Genomic DNA, 26,325 nt, shown 5'->3' on the forward strand with positions numbered 1-26,325 from the left:
AGTCCATCGATTCAGTGTTAGTGATTCCAAAAAGTGTTGAAGTACCGATTCTTGTCCTTGCCATTATAGCAAGGTGTCATCAATATAGCGGCCCCAGTAGATTATGTGCTGAGAAAAGGTTTCAAACTTCTCATTCCAGAGCCAAAATCTTTCTACGATTCCCATAAAAATACAGGCATAGGGTGGAGCAAATTTTGCTCCCATCGCAGTCCCTTGAAGTTGTAAATAGTAATGACCATCAAAGAGAAAAAAATTATTTTGGAGACAGAATCAAATCAAATAAAATCAATGACATTTATAAAGCGCGCTACTCACCTGTGAGGGTCTCAAGGCGCTAGGGGGAGGGGGTTACTGCTGCTCGAAGAGCAAGGTTTTGAGCTGCCTCCGGAATGCAGGGTGGTCCTGAGGTTGGCGGGGAGGGAGTTCCATGTCTTGGCTGCCAGGTAGGAGAAGGATTTCCCACCTGCCGTGGTGCGGCGGATGCTAGGGACGGCGGCGAGTGCGAGGTTGGCGGAGCGAAGTTGACGGGTGGGCGTGTAGAAACTGAGGCGACGGTTGAGGTATTCGGGTCCCTTGTTGTGGATGGCTTTGTGTGCATGGGTGAGGAGCCGGAAGGTGATCCTTTTGTTGACGGGAAGCCAGTGCAGGTGTCTCAGGTGGGCGGAGATGTGGCTGTTGCGGGGTATGTCGAGGACGAGGCGGGCGGAGGCGTTTTGTATTCGCTGCAGATGTTTCTGGAGTTTAGCGGTGGTTCCTGCGTATAGGGAGTTTCCGTAGTCCAGGCGGCTTGTGACTAGGGCGTGGGTCACAGTTTTAGGAGAATAGAAGTAGTTCAATGATCATTTTGTTCCATTCAGTGTAAGTGGCTGGTCTTGTGGAAAGACAACTTTGTACTGCTTCTAGGTCATCTTGATGTTTGATTGAGGTATAAAGGCTAACTACATCTATTGTTGCTAAGATGTAGTCAGACTGCCAATCAATGTTTTGCAATTTTTGTAAAACATTTTTGGTATCTCTTATAAATGATGGTAGGTTTTGCATAAAAGATTGTAACTCAGAGTCTATTAGTGTACCCAGATTATAACATATGGAGTTGATTCCAGAAATGATTGGTCTGCCTTTGGGGGGATTTTCTCCCTTATGTATCTTTGGTAAAATATACAGCGTAGGGATTGTTGGATTTCGTATGAAAAGAAAATTACGTTCTTGAGTCAAAATTATTTGTTTGGACTGCCAAAAATCTAGTAAGTTTTTTAGTTTCCCTTGGATCTCACTGGTGGGATTAGTTTGAAGCTTTTTGTAATGTATTGGATTGTTAATTTGTCTATAAACTTCATGAAGGTAATCGTCTTTATTGAGGATCACAATATTTCCTCCTTTATCAGCTTCCTTGATAATAATTGTTTGATCCTGTATGAGTTTATCAATAGCCTTTTTGTGTTGAATGTTAATGTTTTTTGGTAAAAATGGTTGTTTCTTAATATATTTCCCATATTCTTTATCCAGGTCTTGCAATATTGCCGTAAAGAAAAGATGTATTGAATTACCTGCTGGTAAAGTTGGAGTAAAAGTAGATTTTATGGGAAGATCAAATGATTTATACGGAGAGGTTTCTAACCCCAATTCCTGTGATATGTCATCCACTGTTAGGTCTTGTTCTTCAATATTGGAGAGATAGCTTAGTAAACATATTGTTTCTAAGTCTTTAACTGTAAGTCCACCTGAGTTTGGTGGTGTTGAAGTTGAATGCCTGTCAGATGGTAGTGTTGAAAAAAAGGACTTAAGTTTAAGTTTCCGAGTAAATTTGAACAAGTCAATTTTTGTCTGGACTAAGTCCCAACTTTTTGTTGGTCAAAATGATAATCCTTTATTTAGTGTTTCAATTTGAGCACTTGATAGCGTAACATCAGATAGATTAACTATCAAGTCTTGATCTGTTTGCGATGTCGTGCCTCCTTGCTTCTGGCTCTTGTCTGTATACCTGTCTGTTTGGGTTCTTCCATTAATGTACCTGGTGGTCTTGTGCGGTTGTCTTGTGTAGTACCTAGACAATGTCTTCTGACTTCTTTTGAAAAATGTACACTCGGTTTTTTAGATGTGCGTTTGTCAATTTCTTCAACTGAGTCAACGTCTGAGGAGGGAATGGTATCGGAACAGCTGGGTAAGTCTGTGACCAGGTTTGAATCCTTGACATTATATTGTTTCCCGAACGTGTATACTCTTCCTAGTTGGTAGTCAGTTAGATCACGTCTGAATTTTCTGTTTTTCTTCTGAATAATATCTTCCTCATAGTGATCAATGATATTATTAAGAATTTCATAGTTTTTGACCGTAATATCTCCCCAATTAGCTTCGTCAATATGTTTGTTCAGCTGGACCACCTCCTCCCAGCGTTTCTCATAGGCTTCCTGAGCTATCTCAATAAGTTGACGTATCATATTGTTGGAGGCCAATTGCAGATTGGCTTCCCATTGTTGAAGTCGTTCTTGTGATGTGGTGTCCATCAGGGGAAGATTAGGATTCTAAATCCACGTGGGATTAATTCATGTTCCAAATATTTTTTAAGTGATGCAGCTTCCCACCATTTTGAGGTTTCTTTTTTCAGTGCTCGTTCTAGAGCTAGAAAAGTGCTTTTTGCTGACATCGGGTTAGATAAACTAGATTTTGTAGTGTTTATGCCCGTGGTGCTAAATACTTGATCCAATTTTGCGCTACGTAATTCACGTCTGTTCATCTGATTGGCCATGCTTGACTCTTATTATTAGAAAATTGCCGGTCTATTCACATAGATAGAAGGCTTAATAGAAGGGAAACTAAAAACAGTTCTTATGGAGTATGGATGGTCCAAGAAGATCCCTTCCTATAATGCCCAGTTCAACAATGTAATTCAGTGGGTATGGACCATAGCCCCTTTCGTAAAATAATCCAACAGTGAAGAGATGAGAACTCATGTTCATCAGTTATGTCAAAAATGTCTTTATTTTGAACTTCACAAAGTATAAGAAGTTGTTGGACCTGGCCTTTTGACCGGGTCATCCCCAAACCTTTTGCCTCCTTTCTCCTATTTTTTCTGACCTGTTTTTGTTGGCCTTTGAACTCTGGGCACTTTATCCCTGCTAACCAGTGCTAAGGTGCATATGCTTTCTGTGTAAATTGTACTGTTGATTGGTTTATCCATGATTGGCTATTTGATTTACTTGTAAGACCCTAGTAGAGTGCACTATATGTGCCTAGGGCCTGTAGATTAAATGCTACTAGTGGGCCTGCAGCACTGATTGTGCCACCGACTTAAGTAGCCCCTTTACCTTGTCTCAGGCCAGCCATTGCAAGGCCTGTGTGTGCAGTTTCACTGCCACTTCGACTTGACATTTAAAAGTACTTGCCAAGCCTAAAACTCCCCTTTTTCTACATATAAGTCACCCCCAATGTGTGCCCTAGGTAACCCCTAGAGCTGGGTGCGGTGTGGGTAAAAGGCAGGACATGTACCTGTGTAGTTTATATGTCCTGGTAGTGTAAAATTCCTAAATTCGTTTTTACACTACTGTGAGGCCTGCTCCCTTCATAGGCTAACATTGGGGCTGCCCTCATACATTGTTGAAGTGGTAGCTGCTGATCTGAAAGGAGTAGGAAGGTCATATTTAGTATGGCCGGAATAGTAATACAAAATCCTGCTGACTGGTGAAGTTGGATTTAATATTACTATTTTAGAAATGCCACTTTTAGAACGTGAGCATTTCTCTGCACTTAAATCTTTCTGTGCCTTACAATCCACATCTCACTAGATTCAGTTGGCAGCTCCTTGTGCATTCACTCAGACACACCCCAAACACAGGGTACTCAGCCTCACTTGCATACATCTGCATTTTGAATGGGTCTTCTGGGAGGGTGGAGGGCCTGCCCTCACACAAAGGACTGCCACCCCCCCTACTGGGTCCCTGGCAGACAGGATTGAACTGAAAGGGGACCTGGTGCATTTCTTAGCCACTCTTTAAAGTCACCCCCACTTCAAAGCCACAATTTAGTATAAAACAGGGCTTCTGCCCTACCTCATCAGACACTTGCTGGAGAAGAAACCTGAACCGGAAACTACATCCTGCCAAGAAGAACTGCCTGGCTGCTCAAAGGAGTCACCTGACTGTTTTCTACAAAGGACTGCTGCCTTGCTGTTGGCCTGCTGCCTTGCTGAACTCTTGTCTTGCTGCAAAAGTGCTCTCCAAAGGCTTGGATAGAGCTTGCCTCCTGTTCCCTGAAGTCTCAGGACCAAAAAGACTTCTCTTTCTCAACTGGACTCCTTGTGCGCCGAAAAATTTGACGCACAGCTTGCTCTGCGTGAAAAATTCACTGCATGCCGATCCGGAAATACGCCACTCGACGCGACGCCTGCAGTGCGACCGGAACTTCGACGCACGGCCTGCCTGGACAACGCCACCCGACTTCCAGAGAGGAAATCGACACGACGCCTGCCGCAAGGAAGAAAATTCCACACACAGCCCCCTGGGACAACGCGCAACTGGATAACAAGCCTAGGATTCCACGCACAGACCCTGGGACATCTGGTAATCCCGCGACCCACAGAAGGAAACGGTCCGCGTGCCGGAAAACAACGCACGTCTTCCCCGAGTGAAAAATAACGACGCAAGTCCATGTGTGAAGGGGCGAAACCGACGCACACACCATTTTTCTTCCCGGAGAACGACACACGTCTCCCTGCCTGGAAAATACCGACGCAAGTCCGTGTGTGAAGGGGCGAAACGGACGCACACACCATTTTTCCACGCACCTCCTCCTCTGCGGCCCTCTGTGGAGATTTTCCACTCCAAACCAGGTACTTTGTGCTTGAAAGAGACTTTGGGGGTCATTCCGACCCTGGAGGTCCATGACCGACATGGCGGAGGGCGGCGGAAGCACCGCCAACAGGCTGGCGGTGCTTCCTGGGCTATTCTGACCGCGGCGGTAAAGCCGCGGTCAGAAAAGGGGAACCAGCGGTTTCCCGCCGGTTTTCCCCTGGCCCAGGGAATCCGCCATGGCGGCGCTGCTTGCAGCACCGCCATGGGGATTCCGACCCCCTTCCCGCCAGCCTGTTTCTGGCAGTGTCCACCGCCAGAAACAGGATGGCGGGAACGGGTGTCGTGGGGCCCCTGCAATGCCCATGCCACTGGCATGGGCAGTGCAGGGCCCCCCTAACAGGGTCCCACAAAGATTTTCACTGTCTGCTTTGCAGACAGTGAAAATCGCGACGGGTGCTACTGCACCCGTCGCACCCCTGCAACTCCGCCGGCTCCATTCGGAGCCGGCTTCCTCGTTGCAGGGGCTTTCCTGCTAGGCCGGCGGACGGCCTTTTGGCAGTCGCCCGCCGGCCCAGCGGGAAAGTTGGAATGACCGCCGCGGTCTTTTGACCGCAGTGCGGTCATTCGGCGGTAACCGCATGGCGGGCGGTAACCGCATGGCGGGCGGCGACCGCCGCCTGCCGCGGTCAGAATGACCGCCTTTGTTTGCTTTTTAAAGACTTAAGACACTTTGGTGGTCATTGCAACCCTGGCAGTCAGTGTTAAAGCGGCGGTAAGACCGCCAACAGGCCGGCAGTAAATAAAATGGAATTACAACCGTGGCGGAAACTGCCAACAAAGACAGCCATTTTAAAACTCCGACCGTCATGGCGGTACAAACAAACAGCGCAGCGGTCACCGCCAACAGACAGGTGGAAGACAATGTACCGTCCACACTATTAGGACAGGCCAATCCACCACCTTTTCCGGGGCGGATTCACCGCGGATAAAAACACAGCGGAAACAGGAATCCCAAAGGAAAAGTGCTCACCTCTACACACCCCACGAGAAACGAGGACGCCATGGATCCGGAACTCCAAATTCTACCTACAATAGTCTTCCTGCTCCTCTACCAGGAGCACGAACGCCGGCAGCGAAGACCACGGTGACTACTGCACCAACGACACAGGGGAGGGGGAGGGGAAAAACAGGGACATACACACGCAACACTCCCACCCTCACCCACTACAATACACACACTAATGCATATCAATACATCACAGTTACACCCCCCAAGCCCCCCGGAAGAATGCAAAGACAATAGAAAATGAGTGTAACCATTGTAATATATTAAAAGCAAGTAGGCAGAAACACATATATACACCATGTACAAAATATATACGAAGTACCAGGTACTGCTCTAATAAAGTCCGTGGAACACTGGGACCACACGGTATGGGCGAGGCCCACACAAGATCCCTGACCATGATGGAGAGAACACTTCAGGGGCATAAGAGAGCAACTAAACAGGCACCTCAGGGGGAGTGAAAGGGGGGGCACCTCAGCCGGTTGAGTGCACGACGCCAAATCCACGAGGGGCCACATGCCCACTGTTCCATCTTGGGGAGTGCAAAGCCACAGTCTCTCAAGTCTCTACAGTGGGTGGTTTGCCCACTGTTCAATCCTGGGGAGTGCAAAGCCACAGTCTCTCAAGTCTCCACAGTGGGTGGTTTGCCCACTGTTCAATCCTGGGGAGTGCAAAGCCACAGTCTCTCAAGTCTCTACAGTGGGTGGTTTGCCCACTGTTCAATCCTGGGGAGTGCAAAGCCACAGTCTCACAAGTCTCAAAAGTGGGTGGTTTGCCCACTGTTCAATCCTAGGGAGTGCAAAGCCACAGTCTCTCAAGTCTCTACAGTGGGTGGTTTGCCCACTGTTCAATCCTGGGGAGTGCAAAGCCACATTCTCTCAAGTGGATAACAGTCTCCACTGGTTCTGGAGGGGGCATGGTGCCCAGAGTGCTTCATCCTGCCAAGGATTGGGTGAGTGGATGACAGTCTCCACTGGTTCTGGAGGGGGCTTTGTGCCCAGAGTGCATCATTCACCCCGTGATGGACTCAGTTGCGTCAGTGCCCTTGCCGCTCATGGGCCAGCGGTGCTTGAGACAGCGGTGCCCTGTTCAGCGGTGCTTGAGACGGCGGTGCCCTGTTCAGCCGTGCTTGAGACGGCGGTGCCCTGTTCAGCGGTGTTTGAAATGGCGGTGCCCTGTTCAGCGGTGCTTGAGACGGCGGTGCCCTGTGCAGCAGTGCTTGAGACGGTGATGCCCTGTGCAGCGGTGCTTGAGACGGCGGTGCCCTGTGCAGCGGTGCTTGAGACGGTGGTGCCCTGTGCAGCGGTGCTTGAGACGGCGGTGCCCTGTGCAGCAGTGCTTGAGACGGCGGTGCCCTGTTCAGCGGTGCTTGAGATGGCGGTGCCCTGTGCAGCGGTGCTTGAGATGGCGGTGCCCTGTTCAGCGGTGCTTGAGGTGGCGGTCTCCATTGCAGGGACTCAGCAGCTTCATGGCCCAGCGGGGCTTTTGCTGGCGGTCTTCCATGGCCCAGCGGGGCTTTTGCTGGCTGTCCATCATGGCCCAGCGGGGCTTGTGCTGGCTGTGGCCTCCTGGTCAGGTGGGCTGGTGCTGGTGGGCTCCTTCTGGGCAGGTGGGCTTGTCCTGGGGAGCCTGTCCTGGGCAGCTGGGGTTGTGATGGCGGTCCTGTCTGGGGCAGCTGGGCTTGTGCTGGCGGTCCTGTCCTGGGCAGCTTGGCTTGTGCTGGCGGTCCTGTCCTGGGCAGCTGGGCTTGTGCTGGCGGTCCTGTCCTGGGCAGCTGGGCTTGTGTTGGCGGTCCTGTCCTGGGCAGCTGGGCTTGTGCTAGCGGCCCTGTCCTGGACAGCTGGGCTGGTGCTGGAGGTGGGCTCCTGGGCAGCGGGGATGATGGCGGTCTTCTCCGCCGTGCTGCTCTTCCCAGACTTGCCGGGTTTCTTGTGGCCCTTTCCCACCTTGGAAGATGTCACAGCTGACTCCTCACTCCCACCGGGACCCCTGGGAGCGGCTTTGGTGGCTGGACTCTTCCACCTCTCATACCGGGCACTGGCCAACTTCTGATGCTTCACAGGTGGGGGACTGTCTGTGCTGTGACTCGGTGCCACACTGGCTGCCCTGGTGGATGGTGCACTCCAGATTCCGGTGACTACAGGCACCACTGTTCCCGGAGATGTTGTGGCTGAGGTGCTAGTTCGGGACCTAGGAGACGGACAGGGTGGGGGAGGTGTGGGAAAGAGGTCAAGGTTGGACAGGAAAAGTTTTTTTGACACACTGGGACGGGTAGCTGGAGGGGGTTTGAGAGTGGAGAAAGAGGTGGTGGTTGTAGGAGGTGTTCGTTTGCTGACTTTGGGTGAAGGTGCATGTGCTGGTGGCTGTCGTGAGGTGGATGGCTGTTGGGTGGGTGTGTGCCTGCGTTTGTGTATCTAGGAGGGGGCATCACAGACACACTGGGAGAGGACACAGGGGATGTGTGAATGGTAGTGGGGGTGGTGACTGCACGTGAGCGGGGAGTGGTGGTGGGTGTGCTGGAGAGGGATGTAGTGGTTGTAGAGGTAGTGCATGCAGGTGTGAGTGTAGACGAGACTGGGAGGGAGGAGGGAGAGGAGGAGGGGGACACAGTGGAGGCAGTGGATATTGGTGTGTCTGCATGTGTGTGATGCTTGCGTGAGTGCCTGTGGGATGTATGGTGCTTATGTTTGCCTGAGCTTCCCTTGTTTGTTGACGTGTGTGCATACTGGTCTGTAGGTGTGCTTGGGATAGGCTGAGGTACAGGGGATTGGGTCGGGGTGGAGGAAGTTGGAGGGGGGAGGCTAGACACAGGGACAATGGCTGCCATCAGTGCTGAGACCAGAGTCTGAAAAGCTCGCTGAAGGGCCGCCTGACCAGAATGAATGCCCTCCAGGAATGCATTTGTTTGTTGCAACTGCCTTTCTACACCCTGGATGGAATTCAAAATGGTAGACTGCCCAACAGTGAGGGACCTGAGGAGGTCAATGGCCTCCTCACTGAGGGCAGCAGGGGTGACTGGGGCAGAGCCTGAGGTGCCTGGGGCGAAGGTGATGCCCTCCCTCCTGGGTGAGCGGGCACAGGGCGAAGGCTGAGGGGCTGCTGGGAGGGCGGTGCTGGAGATGGGGGTGGCGGCTGTACCTGTAGATGGGGGTGGCACAGATGTTGCCGCCACCACAATGGAGCTCCCACCAGAGGACGAGTCCGAGTCACTGGTGTCTGCTCCTGTCCCCGCTGTGGAGCTCTCGTCGCCCTCCGTCCCACTGGTGAAGTCCGAGTCCGTAGTGTGGCCCTCCATGGCAATGTGGGATGCAGCCCTCTGGTGCTCCAGTGCCACTGTTCCTCCACCTGATGATGCTAATGCACACAAGAACAGGGAGACCACAAAAAGGGGGCGGATGACAGAAGAAAGACATGTTGAGTGCATGCATTACCGCTACCGTTGGCGGACATGATTGACACAGAAGCCCCCTGCACTATGCCGCGCTCTTGGGCTCCACTGTTCAATTCCTGGGAAATGGCCTACAAGGCTATGGATGCATACATAGATGACACAGGGGCATGACTAGGTGTACTTGGCTATCTACAGAGGTGGGGTGGGGTGCCACATGGCCTGCCTTACGGAGGGGCCTTGCCTACGGAACTCGCCCTGGCCTAGGGAAACCCACAGCCCACCTCCCCCACCCAGACCCCTCCACTGCGTGCAAAGTCAGCAGAATGAGAGTGAACTCACCCCGTTGTGGCTGCTGTGATGCCCTGAAGCGCCCATCCAACTCCGGGTAGGACACCTCCAGGATCCTGAACATCAGGGGGGTCATGGTGCGACGGGCACCCCTCCCACGTTGGGAGGCCATCCCCAGCTGAGCCTCCGCCGTCTTCTTGCTCCAGCGGCGAATTTCCTCCCATCTTTTATGGCAGTGGGTGCTCTGTCTATGGTAGACCCCCAGGGTCCAGACGTCCTTGGCGATGGCACACCAAATATCTTTTTTCTGGTGGGCGCTGACCTGCATGAAATGTACAGGGGAAAGTGTAAGTAATTACCAACTGCACCGTCAAACTGATTGGCCCCCATCCCTACCCTTGCCATGTGGCACATGCATTCACCGTCTTTCATGCATGCAGCACTCTCCCCCCTTCCTTCTTACATCCAGCCCTCTCCACACAGGCATAGCCCATACAACATGCTCCCTGTGTACTTACCTGTTTTTTCTGGAGGACTGTAGATTAGCGTGTACTGGGGGAGGACCCCATCCACGAGTTTCTCCAACTCCTCCGATGTGAAGGCAGGGGCCCTTTCCCCAGACACTCGAGCCATTGTCTCTTCCAGACCGAGGTCATGGCAGCACTTCTAGTGTAGGTCCTCTCCTGTCGAAGATCAGGTATCGAGTGATTGAACAGATAGAAAATGGCAGTCACGTCCGCGACGGTGCGTACCGTCACCGCCAGCGTACATCGTCATTGGCTTCTGGGACCCATAGGGTCCAATGTTAACCAATGCAGCATTGCGCTGCGGTTTTCGACCGCCTACTGCGACAGTGTACAACGCCAGCGCAGTTACCTCACATCCCATTGCCCCACTTTAGAGGTCAGACAGCCGCCATTTCAGGGGCCCACATGGCTTCATTTTCAACTGTGTCACACATACCTAGGCCTAGACTCAACACACATACAGTGTGTATGAATGGTGTTCTGTGTAAACTGTGGGTACGTACATCTGAGTTGTTTGACTCTGTGCTCGCTGTTGTCCTTCATAGGCACCGTCCGCTGGGACATGTGAGGAGATGGCGGCATCCTCCGGTGTACCGACCGTTGGTGGACCTGTCGACAATGGAGGAGCGACATGTGATTATCGCATACAGGCTTGACTGTGCCACAATCCAGGAACTGTGTACCCAGTTGGAGCCAGACCTGATGTCAGCAATCCGCCATCCCACAGGAATCCCCCCTTAAGTGCAGGTGCTGTCAATGCTCCATTTTCTTTCAAGTGGGTCTTTTCAAACAACAGTGGCCATAGCATCAGGGAAGTCCCAGCCTATGTTTTCCAACATATTGTCCAGAGTGTTGTCTGCCCTTGTCTGCGGAGCTACATCGTTTTTCCCCAGGTGGAGGATTTGCCTACAGTGCAAGGTGATTTCTATGCCCTGGGACACATCCCCAGCATCATAGGTGCCATTTAATGGGACCCATGTGGCTTTGGTCCCCCCCCCCACAGGAGTGTACAGAAACCGGAAGAGTTATCATTCAATGAATGTACAGATGGTATGTTTGGCAGACCAGTACATCTCTCATGTGAATGCCATGTTCCCTGGCTCAGTGCATGACGCCTACATCCTGCGAAATAGCAGCATCCCTTATGTGATGGGTCAACTCCAGAGGCACCGTGTGTGGCTATTAGGTGAGCACCTGGAAGCAAGACAGTGGGAATGGATGTCTGGGGATACCCCTACAGGTTAGTGCGTGTCTAACAGTTGTCCCTTGATATTTACAGGTGACTCTGGTTACCCCAACCTGTCATGGCTACAGACCCCAGTGAGGAATCCCAGGACAAGGGCAGAGAAACGCTACAATAAGGCCCATGGGCGAACTAGGAGGGTGATTGAGCGGACCATCGGCCTCCTGAAGGCCAGGTTCTGGTGCCTCCATATGACAGGTGGATCCCTATTCTACTCACCAAAGAAGGTGTGCCAGATCATCCTGGCCTGCGGTATGCTTCACAACTTGTTTTTTTCGACGATAGGTGCCTTTTCTGCTGGAGGATGGTCCAGATGGCGGTGTTGTGGCAGCTGTGGAGCCTGTGGACAGTGAAGATGAGGAAGCAGAGGAAGAAGACATGAACAACAGGGACTCAGTGATCCAGCAATATTTCCAGTGAGACACAGGTAAGCGTACAGACCTGCCTACTACATGTACTTTAACACTACTACCTCTCTACTGTCTGTCGTTTTCACCCAGTGTATGGTCACTGAGTTGTCTCTTTCCCTTACGATTTCACATATGTGGGTCCCACTGTGTGACATCTGCTTAGATTCCTCATGGACTAGAGCTGTGTGACATAGGTATGTTGACATTACAATTGAAAGAGCATTTGTAATTGCTACTACACTATTTCAAAATCACAGACAGACTCCAGATTGTTTTGTGCTTTAAGTGTGTTTATTTAAGTGCTCAATATTGGAGGGGGTAGTGAAATGGTGATGGGGGATGGCGGAGGAATGTCCATGGCAGAGTCCAGTCTATTAGTCTCACAGGTGCATTGCCCATATGGGCATAGGAAGTGGAGCTGGGACAGTTTAAGTATGGACAGGGTGATAAAGTAGGACAGTAGGATGACAATCAGGGTGGTCTCATTTCTTGGCGGGGGTCTTGGCATCGTACTCTGTCTTGTTCCTGGATCTCAGGGACCGTTTGCGGGGTGGTTCTCCCTCTGCAGGGGGTGGGGTGCTGGTGTGGTGGTCCTGTTGCGGGGCGTCCTGTCCACTAGCGCTGGCGGAGGTGGTGGGCAGTTCATCGTCCATGCTAGTGTCAGGGGCCCCTTGTAGTGCCACAGTGTCCCTCCTGGTGTTCACAAGTTCCTTCAGCACCCCTACGATGGTGCCCAGGGTGGAGCTGATGGTTCTGAGTTCCTCCCTGAAGCCCATATACTGTTCCTCCTGCAGGCGCTGGGTCTCCTGAAACTTGGCCAGTACCGTTGCCATCGTCTTCTGGGAGTGGTGGTAGGCTCCCATGATGGAGGAGAGGGCCTCGTGGAGAGTGGGTTCCCTTGGCCTGTTGGCCCCCTGTCGCACAGCAGCCCTCTAAGTTCCGGTGTGTTCATGGGCCTCCGTCCCCTGGACCGTGTGCCCACTGCCACTGCCCCAGGTCCCTGTTGTTGTTGGGGTGGTGGGTTAGCCTGGGTTCCCTGTAGTGGTGGACACACAGCTGATTGCCGTGTCCTGGGGATGGAGGTATGGGCCCGCTGGGTGGGTGCTGTGCTGGTGTTTCCAGAGGGGGGAAGGTCTGTGGTGGCCTGTGACTGGGTGAGGGGAACCGACTGTCCAGAGGTCCCCGATGGGCCGGACTGGTCATCTTGATCCAGTTGGACAGAGCTGCTGTGGGCCTCTTCTGTTGGTGGTGTGGACATGTGTGGACCCTCCTGTCCGGTGACGTTGGGTAGGGGTCCTGCAGGGGTATAAAAGGATGGTTATTACATCTGTGTGTGGCATGGTGTCCAATGGGTGGGTGACCGTGTACCCCAGTGCTTGCATTCCTGTGTGGGACCTTGTGTGATGATGGTTTAGGGGGTTGTATGGGTATGTGCAATGGGCATGCTTTAGTGATGGGTGTCCATGCTTTGTTGTTGCATGCAGGGCTTGGTTTTGGGATGGGTGGTTTGTGATGTTGGGACATATGTGAGGAGTTGGAGTGCTGGGGGTGAGGGTGGGGGTATGTTCTGGCATGCAAGTAGGGTGGGGGATGTAATAGTTACGATTTGTCTTACCAGAGTCCATTCCTCCACCTACTCCTGCGGGGCCCTCAGGATGCAGAATCGCCAAGACCTGCTCCTCCTATGTTGTTAGTTGTGGGTGAGGAGGTGGGGGTCCGCCGCCAGTCCTCTGAACTGCCAGGTGGTGTCTTGAGACCACGGAACGCACCTTCCCCCGTAGGTCATTCCACCTCTTCCTGATGTCCTCCTGATTTCTTGGGTGCTGACCCACTGCGTTGACCCTGTCCACTATTCTTCGCCATAGCTCCATCTTCCTTGCAATTGAGGTGTGCTGCACCTGTGATCCGAATAGCTGTGGCTCTACCCGGACGATTTCCTCCACCATGACCCTGAGCTCCTCCTCCGAGAACCTGGGATGTCTTTGCCGTGCCATGTGGTGGTGTAGTTGATGTGGGGTGGAGTGTGTGGTGATAAGTGTGCTGATATGTAGTGAGGTGTTGTGTGAGGTGCGTGGAAGTTCTGTGGGTGATGGTGTTGTGTGCCTCTGGATGCTGTTGTTCTTGCTGGTGCTGTCTCTCTCTGGCCTTCTTTTGGAATTTTTGGTAGGAGGGGCTTGTGGGTGATGTGGGTGTGTGTTGTATATTGTAATGGGTGTGTGGGAGTGGTGTGTGTATGTGTATCAGGTGAGTGTATTTTGAATTGTCCAATGTGGCTGTGTTTTGTAAAAGTGTGTGTATTTTGAGCACGGCGGTGAGTACCGCCAATGGAATACCGCGGCTAAAAGACTGCAGCGTGGATTCGTGTGTCGTGATAGTGTGGGCGTATTTCTTTTGGCGTGATGGTGGAGGTTTTGTTTTCGCCAGTTTATCACTGACCTTTGGTGTGGCGGGCTTGTGTGGGTGTCTAGATTTTTGGCGGATTCCGAACTGTGGGTCATAATAGCTGTGGCGGTATTCCGCGGCCGCACGGTGTGTTGGCGGTCTTCTGCACGGCGGTAAGCGGCTTTTACCACCAATGTTGTAATGAGGGCCTTTATATCACTTTTCAGTGATATCTCTACAATTTCATATTGCATCTTTTATCGTTTTGATCTTCAAATAACCAGATAAATATTATATATTTTTCTAAACAATGTGTGGTGTATTTTTGTGGTGTTATATTGTGTTATTGTATGATTTATTTGCACCAATGCTTTACACATTGCCTTCTAAGTTAAGCCTGACTGCTCAGTGCCAAGCTACCAGAGGGTGGGCACAGGATAATTTGGAGCGTGTGTGACTTACCTTGACTAGAGTGAGGGTTCTTGCTTGGACAGAGGGTAACCTGACTGCCCACCAAAAACCCCATTTCTAACACTGGTGATCAGCGGTGAGGATAGGACTTGTATTTGTGCAGTGACATACATTAGCTAAGTATTTCACTACCTACCCACAGTTGAAGGTCAACTTGATTTTGTTTCATCATCTTTTTGCTTTTTGTTCTCTGATGTCCTCCTGGATATATTATGGAGATTTTGGACTTTGGTTTTTGGTTTTGCCTTGCCATATTGGGAATTGGTGCCTACCGTGTTTCATACGTTGTGCCTGTTTAATCCCTCACCAAGGCTGAGCTAAGGGGGCTTTTCAGAAAATGGGAACTTCCTATGTCAAGGAGATCCACTAAGATGGAACTGCTAGATATCTACATAGCCTCGGGGGAAGCCCAATGGGCAGAGGAAGAGGCAGCAAAAAAACAAAAGAATCATAGCCCTGAGGACTGCTCAGATGAGGAAGAGGACTGCTCAGATGAGGAGGAGGACTACTCAGATGAGGAAAGAGAACCAGTGAGAGATGAATGGTTTCTAGCTGCAGAGCGGTTTATGGAACAGCTAGATGAGCAGGTTGAGAGGGCTGAGGCAGCGAGAGCCTTAGCCCTGAAAAAAGAAAGGATTGCAGCTCAGGAGCTAAGCTGTGAAGCGCTGAAACTGGAAGCCAGAAGGGCTGAGTCCAGTTCAGATGGTGGCAGCAAAAATCTTGCATCCAGTGCTGCTGAAGAAGTGCACAGGCCCAGAGATGTGGTGTCCGACTTGAAGAAGGGAGTTGACACACACCTGGCGGTTCAGGAGTATGAGGTAGTTCCCGTTATGCACAGGGTCCCTGAGAAGGATTGGGGAACTGGCACAGGGAGTCATATTCCTACTGGGGGGAGGGACACTTTACTGGATCTAGAAGAGAGTGACAGGGAAAAGGGTTCCCCCCTGGTGGACGTCCTGGATACAGAATGTGGAGACATCCCAGAAGAGTATGGGTTGAGTGTCAGGGAAAGTCAGATACTGTCTCACCAGTCTCAGGAGGTTGATGTAGAGTGCTTTTTCAAGGCTGAGTCACGGGATGATTGGGTGAAGGGTACTGTGGTTAATACATGTGAAGGGCAGAGTGATGGAATTGCTGGAGAGCATATGTCTGGTCCTTATTTTCCAGAGCTACGCCAACACCAGGTGGAGTGTGAGTTATCTGACCCCAGGGAGCTTACAATGGAGGCAGACTTCTGGGTGAGTACCAGAGAGTCTGAAGAGGCATTTGGGGGTGCTCCTGAAGGGAGTGGTCTAGGTGTTTCCCAATCAAGTGAGGTGGGAGAGGATTGTAGTGTCCCAGGTAGGTCCCAGGTCCAAGAGGGTTCCATGAGGGAACGCTAGGGGGGAAGCCTAGCCTGTACCGTAGGGCCACCTGTTGAGGGAGACCCTGCAGTGTCAGAAGAACATGGGGGGTGACTGTAGCCAGCATCCCACCAGTTCTGGTGTCTGGCAGTACCCCTCTTAGTGAGGGGGTGCAGAAGTCCAGACAGAGGGTTGAGAGGGGGCTGCGGACCCCAGTGGAGGTCCTGGAGAGTCAGGGGTCAGCTCTGAGAGCAGAGCCCACCAGGAATGACTCAGGTGAAACCATTTCTGGTTTGGGGGAGATCCAGACTCTGCCAGATGGGCAGAGGTCAGGAGACCTGTGCCAGCCAGACTCTTGTGTGGCCCTTGGGGACGGTGTGTCCCTTGTGGGGGGTGAGTGTGCCCCCCAGGAAGACCTGGCGTGCCAGGCAATAGTTCAACCTCAGGGTGGTGACTCTGGGTTGGATGGCCAGGTTCATGGATTAAACTCTGACCTGGTGGGGGGCAGGTGTGCCCCCCAGAAAGTCCTGGTTTGCCAGGCAGTGATCCAGTCTGAGGGTACAGACCCTTGGCTGGAAGACCAGGTTCAGTGTGTCCCCCCAGACCTGGAGGAAGGGGCTACTGATAACAGTGCCCCTACAATGTTGTTTTCTGAGGAGGCCATTCCTAGTTGGAGGGTGCTGGATCCCAGAAGGGAGGGCAGGGGGAGGGAAGCCTCACCCCGGGCCCTAGTCCAACCTGAAGGTACAGACCCCAGGTTGGAGGACCAGTGGCAGGTTAACAGCCCTGCACTGGTGAGAGAATGGTGCAGGGCTGCTTCTATAAGCACCCAGACCATGTTGGACGCTGGGGGTGATGCTCCAGGAGGGAGGGTACGGAGCCCCAGAGGGGAGGACCAGGTTCAGGCTGTCATCCCTGACCTGGTGGAAGGGAGAGTGGTTAAAGGGTGCCAAGCACCTGGGGCGACCACCCCCCACTCTCCACAGTGGTTGGAGAGCTCCGAGAGGCCTGGGGCCTGGCTCTCATCCCTGACAGCTGTCAGTAACCACTGTGGCTTGCTGTCCGGGTGGACAGAGTTATCCCTGGGGAGGAGACAAGAGTCACACCCCGGGGGTAGAGTGGGCAACACCACTGTGGTGGTCCTGGTGATACTATCCAGCCCCTGGGATATATCTGTGAGCAAAGTAAGGTTAGGTGCTGCACAGATGGTATCCGAAGGTAAGAAGAAAGGTTCCCCATGGGTTGGCTTAGTGGGCCCTGAGAGTATGGACAGAGGGATCCAATTGGAGTCAGGAAGGCGAAGAACTGGAACATACCCCTGCTGTTGTGGGCCTGGGTCCTTGTTCTATCACCTCAAACAGGGAAGTACATCAGGATAGTGATTGTTCTCCCCTGGCTTTAGGCTGGTGGGGGGTCATGTTGGACCTGGCCTTTTGACAGGGTCATCCCCAAACTTTTTGCCTCCTTCCTCCTATTTTTTCTGACCTGTTGTTGTTGGCTTTTGAACTCTGGGCACTTTACCCCTGCTAACCAGTGCTAAAGTGCATATGGTCTCTGTGTAAATTGTACTGTTGATTGGTTTATCCATGATTGGCTATTTGATTTACTTGTAAGACCCTAGTAGAGTGCACTATATGTGCCTAGGGCCTGTAGATTAAATGCTACTAGTGGGCCTGCAGCACTGATTGTGCCACCCACTTAAGTAGCCCCTTTACCTTGTATCAGGCCTGCCATTGCAAGGCATGTGTGTGCAGTTTCACTGCCACTTCGACTTGACATTTAAGAGTATTTGCCAAGCCTAAAACTCCCTTTTTTCTACATATGTCACCCCTAATTTGTGCCCTAGGTAACCCCTAGAGCTGGGTGTGGTGTGGGTAAAAGGCAGGACATGTACCTGTGTAGTTTATATGTCCTGGTAGTGTAAAACTCCTAAATTCATTTTTACACTACTGTGAGGCCTGCTCCCTTCATAGGCTAACATTGGGGCTGCCCTCATACATTGTTGAAGTGGTAGCTGCTGATCTGAAAGGAGTAGGAAGGTCATATTTAGTATGGCCAGAATAGTAATACAAAATCCGGCTGACTGGTGAAGTTGGATTTAATATTACTATTTTAGAAATGGCCCTTTTAGAAAGTGAGCATTTCTCTGCACTTAAATCTTTCTGTGCCTTACAATCCACGTCTGGCTAGGTTTAGTTGACAGCTCCTTGTGCATTCACTCAGACACACCCCAAACACAGGTTACTCAGCCTCACTTGCATACATCTGCATTTTGAATGGGTCTTCCTGGGCTGGGAGGGCGGAGGGCCTGCCCTCACACAAAGGACTGCCACACCCCCTACTGGGACCCTGGCAGACAGGATTGAACTGAAAGGGGACCTGGTGCACTTCTTAGCCACTCTTTGAAGTCTCCCCCACTTCAAAGGCACATTTTAGTATAAAACAGGGCCTCTGCCCTACCACCTCAGACACTTGCTGGAGAATAAACTTGAACCAGACCCTGCATCCTGCCAAAAAGAACTGCCTGGCTGCTCAAAGGACTCACCTGATTGCTTTCTACAAAGGACTGCTGCCTTGCTGATCTCTTGTCTTGCTTCAAAAGTGCTCTCCAAGGGCTTGGATAGATCTTGCCTCCTGTTCCCTGAAGTCTCAGGACCAAAAAGACTTCTCTTTTTCAACTGGCCTCCTTGTGCGCCGAAAAATTAGATGCACAGCTTGCTCAAGGTGAAAAATTTACTGCACGCCGATCCGGAAAGACGCCGCTCGACGTGACGCCTGCGGTGCAACCGGAACTTCGACGCGCAGCCCGCCTGGACAACGCCGCCCGACTTCCAGAGAGGAAATCAATGCGATGCCTGCGGTGAGGAAGAAAATTCCACGCACAGCCCCCCGGAACGACGCGCAACCAGATAACAAGCCTAGGATTCCACGCACAGACCCTGGGACATCTGGTAATCCCACGACCCACAGAAGGAGACGGTCCGCGTGCCGGAAAATGACACACGTCTTCCCCGAGTAAAAAATAACAACGCAAGTCTGTGTGTGAAGGGGCGAAACCGACGCACACTCCATTTTTCTTCCCGGAGAATGATGCACATCTCCCCGCGTGGAAAATAAAGACGCAAGTCTGTGTGTGAAGGGGCGAAACCGACGCACACACCTTTTTTCCACGCATGGTGGACTGCGGCCCTCTGCGGAGATTTTCCACTCCAAACCAGGTACTTTGTGCTTGAAAGAGAATTTGTTTGCTTTTTAAAGACTTAAGACACTTGGGTGGTCATTCTGACCTGGGCGGTAAAAGGCGCTTACCGCCGGTCAGAAGACCGCCACAACACTGCCGCGGTCGCAGTAAACCGCCACGGCCATTCTGACCCTCAAGAGGCAAACCGCCAAAAACCCGACATCCACAAAAGTCCGCCACACCAATGGCCAGCGATAAACTGGCGAAGAACAAACCTCAACCGTCATGCCAACAGAAAAACGCCCATGCCATTACGACCCACGAATCCACGCGGCAGTCTTTCAACCGCGGTATTCCATTGGCGGTACCCATCGCCGCGCTCAAAATACACATACAGCTCCAAAACACAGCCACATTGGACAATTTGAAATACACACACCTGAGACACATACACACAACACTCCCACACACCCAATTAACTATAAAACACACACCCACATCACCCACAAACCCCTACGACCACAAATCAGAGACGAAGCCTAGGGAGAGACAGCACAGAATAGAGAACACCATCACACAGAGGCACACTACACCATCACCCACACAACAACCACGCACAAAACACCACAAACCACCACACTCACCACACTCATCACCGCAAACACCACCCCACACCTCATCCACACCACCCCATGGCACCCCCAAGACACCCCAGGTTTTCTGACGCAGAACTCAGGGTCATGGTGGAGGAAATAGTTTGGGTAGAGCCCCAGCTCTTCGGGACACAGGTGCAGCACACCACCATTGCCAGGAAGATGGAGCTATGGCAAAGAATAGTGGACAGGGTCAACGCTGTGGGACAGCATCCACGAAATCGGGACAACATCAGGAAACGGTTGAACGACCTACGGGGGAAGGTGCGTTCCATGGTATCCAGGCACAACATCGCGGTGCAGAAGACTGGCGGCGGACCCCCACCTCAACCCCCAGAATTTACAACATGGGAGGAACAGGTCTTGAACATCCTGCATCCTGAGGGCCTCGCGGGAGTATCTGGAGGAATGGACTCTGGTAAGTCTAATCTCAACTACTTCATCCCCCCACCCACCAGCATGCCAACTCATACCCCTACCCTCCTCCCCCACCCCATCACACATCCTCCTTGCTAATGTTTCACCATCACAACCCACTCATCCCAACACCAAACCCTGCATGCCACCACAAACCATCGACACCCATCACCTAAGCATGCCCACTGCACATACCCATCTCCCCCACAAACCGCCGTCACAACAGCCCCCACAAGGGAATGCCAGCACTGGGGTACACAGGCACCCACTCATTGCACGCTATGGCACACACAGAAGCAATAACCATACTCTTATACCCCTGCAGGGCCCAAACGCCACCACACCGCCCAGGAGGGTCCAGAAATGTCCATCCCACCCCCAGAAGAGGCCCCCAGTGATGACAGCAGCTCTGTCTCCCTGGACCCAGATGACCAGCCCGGCCCATCGGGGACCTCGGGACAGTCGGTTCCCCTCACACAGCCACAGGCCACAGCAGACCTACCCCCCTCTGGGAACACCAGCACAGCACCCACCCAGCGGGCCCATGCCTCTGTCTCCAGGACACGTCAATCAGCGGTGTGTCCACCACTACAGGGAACCCAGGTTAACCCACCACCCCAACAACAACAGGGACCTGGGGGCAGTGGTAGTGGGCACACGGTCCAGGGGACAGAGGCCCAGGGAAACAGGGGAACTGGGAGGGCTGCTGTGCGACAGGGGGGGGACAGGCCCAGGGAACCCACTCTCCACGAGGCCCTCACCTCCATCATGGGAGCATACCACCACTCCCAGGAGACGATGGCGACGGTCCTGGCCAGGTTCCAGGAGATCCAGGTACTGCAGGAGGAACAGTTTATGGGGTTCAGGGAAGAACTGAGAAACATTAGTTCCGCAATGGGCACCATCGTTGTGGCTCTCAACCAGATTGTCACCACATTGCGGGACCATGTGGCACCACAAAGGGCCCCTGTCACTAGCATGGACCAGGAACAGGCTACCACCTCCGCCGGTGCTAGTGGACAGGAGGCCCCGACACAAGAACAACCGGCCACCAGAACCCCACCCCCTGCAGAAGAAGAACCACCCCGCTAGTGGGGCCTGAGATCTAGGAAGGCGACAGAGTAGGATGCCAAGACCCCCGCCAGGAAAGGATACCCCCTGATGTCATCCCACTGTCCCACATTGTCACCCTGTCCAACCTTAAACTGCCCCTGCTCCACCTTCCACAGGCATATGGACAATGCACCTGTGAGACTGAGAATCTGGACTCTGCCATGGACATTCCTCCACCATCACCCATCACCGATTTTCAACCATGTCCCAAAATTGAGCACTTTAATAAACACACTTATTGCACACAAATAATCTGGAGTCTGCCTGTATTTTTGAAAATATGTATTAGACATAAACGTGTCAAAATGACCAGTTACATTGTGATGACAACATACCACTGTCACACAGCTGTAGTCCATAGGCAAACAAAGCAGAGGTCACGCAGTGGGGCACACATATCTGAAATTGGAAGGGAAAGTCACAACTCAGTTAACATACACTGGGGGGAAACTCAGACAGTAGAGAGGCAGGAGACTGTAAGTAAATGTAAAATGCCGGTGTTGATTCTTACCTGTGTGTTATTGAAAATACTGCTGTATCACTGTGTCCCTGTTGTCTGTGTCGTCCTCTTCGTCTTCCTCCTCTTCACTCTCCGCAGGCTCCACAGCTGCCACAACACCACCATCTGGAGCATCCCCCTGCAGGAAAGGCACCTGGCATCGCAAAGCCAGGTTGTGAAGCATGCAGCAGGCCACGATGATATGACACACCTTCTTTGGTGAGTACATTAGGGATCCACCTGTCATATGCAGGCACCTAAACCTGGCCTTCAGGAGGCCGAAGGTCCGCTCAATCACCCTCCTAGTACGCCCATGTGCCTCATTGTACCGTTCCTCTGCCCTTGTCCTGGGATTCCTCACTGGGGTCAGTAACCACGACAGGTTGGGGTAACCTGAGTCACCAATTAGCCACACACGGTGTCTCTGTAGTTGTTCCATCACATAAGGGATGCTGCTATTTCGCATGATGTACGCGTCATGTACTGACCCAGGGAACTTGGCATTTACATGGGAGATGTACTGGTCAGCCAAACAGACCACCTGGACATTCATGGAATGATAACTTTTTCTGTTCCTGTACACCTGTTCACTCCTGCTGGGGGGGACCAAAGCCACATGTGTCCCATCAATTGCACCAATGATGTTGGGAATATGTCCAAGGGCATAGAAATCACCCTTCACTGTAGGCAAATCCTCCACCTCAGGGAAAACGATGTATCTCCGCATGTGTTTGAGCAGGGCAGACAACACTCTGGACAACACCTTTGAAAACATAGGCTGAGACATCCCTGATGAAATGGCCACTGTTGTTTGAAATGAGCCACTTGCCAAAAAATGGAGTACTGACAGAACCTGCACTAGAGGGGGGATCCCTGTGGGTTGGCGGATGGGTGACATCAGGTGTGGCTCCAGCTGGGCACACAGTTCCTGTATAGTGGCTCGGTCAAGCCTGTATGTCAGTATGACATGTCTTTCTTCCATTGTCGACAGGTCCACCAGCGGTCTGTACACGGGAACATTCCTCCATCTCCTCGCAAGTCCCAGCGGACGGTGCCTAGGAAGGACAACAGCGAGCACAGAGTCAATCAACCCACAGGTACGTTCCCACAGATTGCACAGTACACGATTCACTATGCATTGAATGGCTTGTATGAGTGTCGATGCAAGGCCTAGGCATGTGTGACGCAGTAGAAATTAAGCCATGTGGGCCCTTGAAATGGCGGCTGCCTGACCTGTGAAGTGCGACAATGGGATGTGAGGTCAATGCGCTGGCGTGGCACACCGTGGCGGTAGGCGGTCGAAGACTGCGGCGCAAAGCCGCATTGGTTAACATTGAACCCTATGGGTTTCAGGAGCCAATGACGAAGTGCACCAGCGGTCGCGGTACGCACCACCGCGGTACGCACCGCCGCGGACGTGACCGCCATTTTCCATCTGCTTAATCACTCGAGACCTGATCATCCACAGGAGAGGACCTATACTGCAAGTGCTGCTGTGACCTCGGTCTGGAAGAGACAATGGCTGCTGCGACTGGGGAAAGGGCCCCTGCCTTCACTTCTGAAGAATTGGAGAAACTCGTGGATGGGGTCCTCCCCCAGTATGCGCTACTCTACGGTCCTCCAGACCAACAGGTAAGTTCACTGGGACCATGCTTTGTGGGCAATGCCTGTGTTGAGTCGGGTGGATGAAAGATGGTGGGGAGGGGAGCGATTGAGGCATGCATCAAATGACGGATGAGAGCATGTGCCACATGGCAAGGGTGGGGATGGGGGGCCACTCATATCGAGCATGCAGAATATTATGACAATGTTATTTCTCCCCCTGTACATGTGACATAGGTCAGCGCCCATCAGAAAATCGACATTTGGCGTGCCATCGCCAAGGACGTCCGGACCCTGGGGGTCCACATCAGACGGGGCACCCACTGCCGCAAGAGGTGGGAGGACATCCGCCGCGGGAGCAGGAAGACCGCGGAGGCTCTGCTGGGGATGGCCTCCCAACGTAGGAGGGGTGGCTCCCGTCAATTGACCCCCCTGATGTCCCGGATCCTGGTGGTGGCCTACCCCGATTTGGATGGGCGCGTGAGGACATCACAGCAGACACAAGGGGTGAGTACAAGCACATTCTGCTGATTTAGCGCACATTGGAGGTGTCTGGGTGGGGGAGGAGGGCTGTGGGTATCCCTAGGCCAGGGCGATTTACGTAGGCTAGGCCCCTCCGTTAGGCATGGCCCTGTTCCCCTGCCCCCCTCCCTGTAGGTTGCCTAGTACAGCTAATCACCTATGTGTTGATTTGTCATCCATAGGCTTGTAGGCCATGTCCCACGGATTGAGTAGTGTACCCCAAGTGCGCGGCGTAGTGCAGGGGGCTTCTGTGTCCGTCCTCTCCGCCAACGGTGTTGCCAATGCATGCACTCAACATGCCTTTATTTCTCCCCCCCCCTTTTTTGTTGGTCTTCCTGTTCATGTGTGTATTAGCATCATCAGGTGGAGGAGAAGTGGCATCGGAGCACAAGGGAGCTGCATCTCACATGGCCCTGGAGGGGCCCTGGAGGGCCATGCAACCGACTCAGAGTTCACCAGTGAGACGGAGGGCGAGGGGAGCTCCAGAGCGGGGACACGTGGTGACACCAGCGACACAGACACGTCCTCGGAAGGGAGCTCCCTTGTGGTGGCGGCAACATCCGTGCCCACCCCAACAACAGGTACAGCCGCCACCCAGCGCACAAGCTCCGCCCTCCCAGCAGCCCCTCAGCCTTCGCCCCGTGCCCGCTCACCCAGGAAGGTGGGCATCTCCTTCGCCCCAGGCACCTCAGGCCCTACCCCAGTTACCCCTGCTGCCCTCAGTGAGGAGGTCATTGACCTCCTCAGGACCATCATTGTTGGGCAGTCTACCCTTTTGAATGCCATCCAGGGTGTAGAAAGGGAGGTGCACCGGAGTAATGCATACCTGGAGGGCATTCATTCGGATCAGGCTGCCCATCAGCGATCGTTCAATGCTCTGGCCTCAGCACTGACGGCAGCCATTGTCCCTGTCTCCTGCCTCCCTCCTCCAACTTCCTCAACCCAGTCCCACTCCCCTGTTCCTCTGCCTATCCCAGACACACCTACAGACCAGCCTGCACACACCTCAACACCCAAGGGAAGCTCATCCAGACATAAGCACCACACATCACACAAGCATTCACCGAAGCAACATCCACATGCAGACATGCCAACAGCCACTGCCTCCTCTGTGTCCCCCTCCTCCTCGTCTCCCTCCTCCCTCCCTGTGTCGTCTCCACTCACACTTGCATGCACAACATCATCAGCCACTACGTCCATCACCAGCACACCCACCAGGACACTCCGCACACGTGCAGTCACCACCCCCACTGCCATTTACACGTCCCCTGTGTCCTCTCCCAGTGTGTCTGTCACCCCCTCTTCCAAACCACACAAACGCAGACAGCCCCCCACCCAACACCCATCCACCTCACGACAGCCTCCAGCACAAGCACCTGTACCCAAAGTCACCAGACCTGACTCACCTACAACCACATCCTCTTCCTCCACTCCTATACCCACTGCACCTACCCTTCCCACTGCTCCTAAAAAAAAATTATTGTCCAAAATTAACCTCTTTCCATCACCTGACCCACCCCCTCCATCTCTTAAGAGTCGATTCAGCACCTCAGCTACCACATCCCCTGGACCTACAAGGACAATAGTCCAGGGATTTTGGAGTCCACCACCTTCAAGGGCAGCTACTTCAGCTAGCAGTAAAGGGACAGCCAGCCCACCCCCTCGTAAAAAATCTAAGAAAGGCAAGGCCCGGTGCGAGAGGCCAGAGACAGCAGGCTCCAATGGCACTACCCTGGCACCGTCAGGAAGTGGGGTGCCACCTGTCACACCGACAAAGGGAGGAAAGGGCCACAGAGGAGCAGGGAAGGGTGGCAAGGGCAGCACGCCCGACAAGTCCGGCAGCAGGCGAGCTGCCCAGGAGGGCCCCACCAGCCCCATTCCAGGTGTGAAGGAGGACACCCACGGGCCCAGGACGCCAGCACAGGAGGGCCCCGCAAGCGAGAAGACAGATGTGCACGAAGGGCCCGGCAGCCACATGTCGGGTGGCGAGTGAACTCCATCTCATGGCCAGATCTGGTACCCTGGAGACACATGTCAAGAACCGCCCTTCAAGACAAGCACCGCTGAACAGGGCACCGCCGTGTCAAGAACCGCTGAACAGGGCCCTTCAAGACAAGCACCTCTGAACAGGGCCCTTCAAGACAAGCACCGCTGAACAGGGCACCGCCGTGTCAAGAACCGCTGAACAGGGCCCTTCAAGACAAGCACCGCTGAACAGGGCACCGCCGTGTCAAGAACCGCTGAACAGGGCCCTTCAAGACAAGCACCGCTGAACAGGGCCCTTCAAGACAAGCACCGCTGAACAGGGCACAGCCGTGTCAAGAACCGCTGAACAGGGTCCTTCAAGACAAGCACCGCTGAACAGGGCACCGCCGTGTCAAGAACCGCTGAACAGGGCCCTTCAAGACAAGCCCCGCTGAACAGGGCCCT

This window comes from Pleurodeles waltl, chromosome 1_1 (assembly GCF_031143425.1).
Source record: "Pleurodeles waltl isolate 20211129_DDA chromosome 1_1, aPleWal1.hap1.20221129, whole genome shotgun sequence".
NCBI lineage: Eukaryota > Metazoa > Chordata > Amphibia > Caudata > Salamandridae > Pleurodeles > Pleurodeles waltl.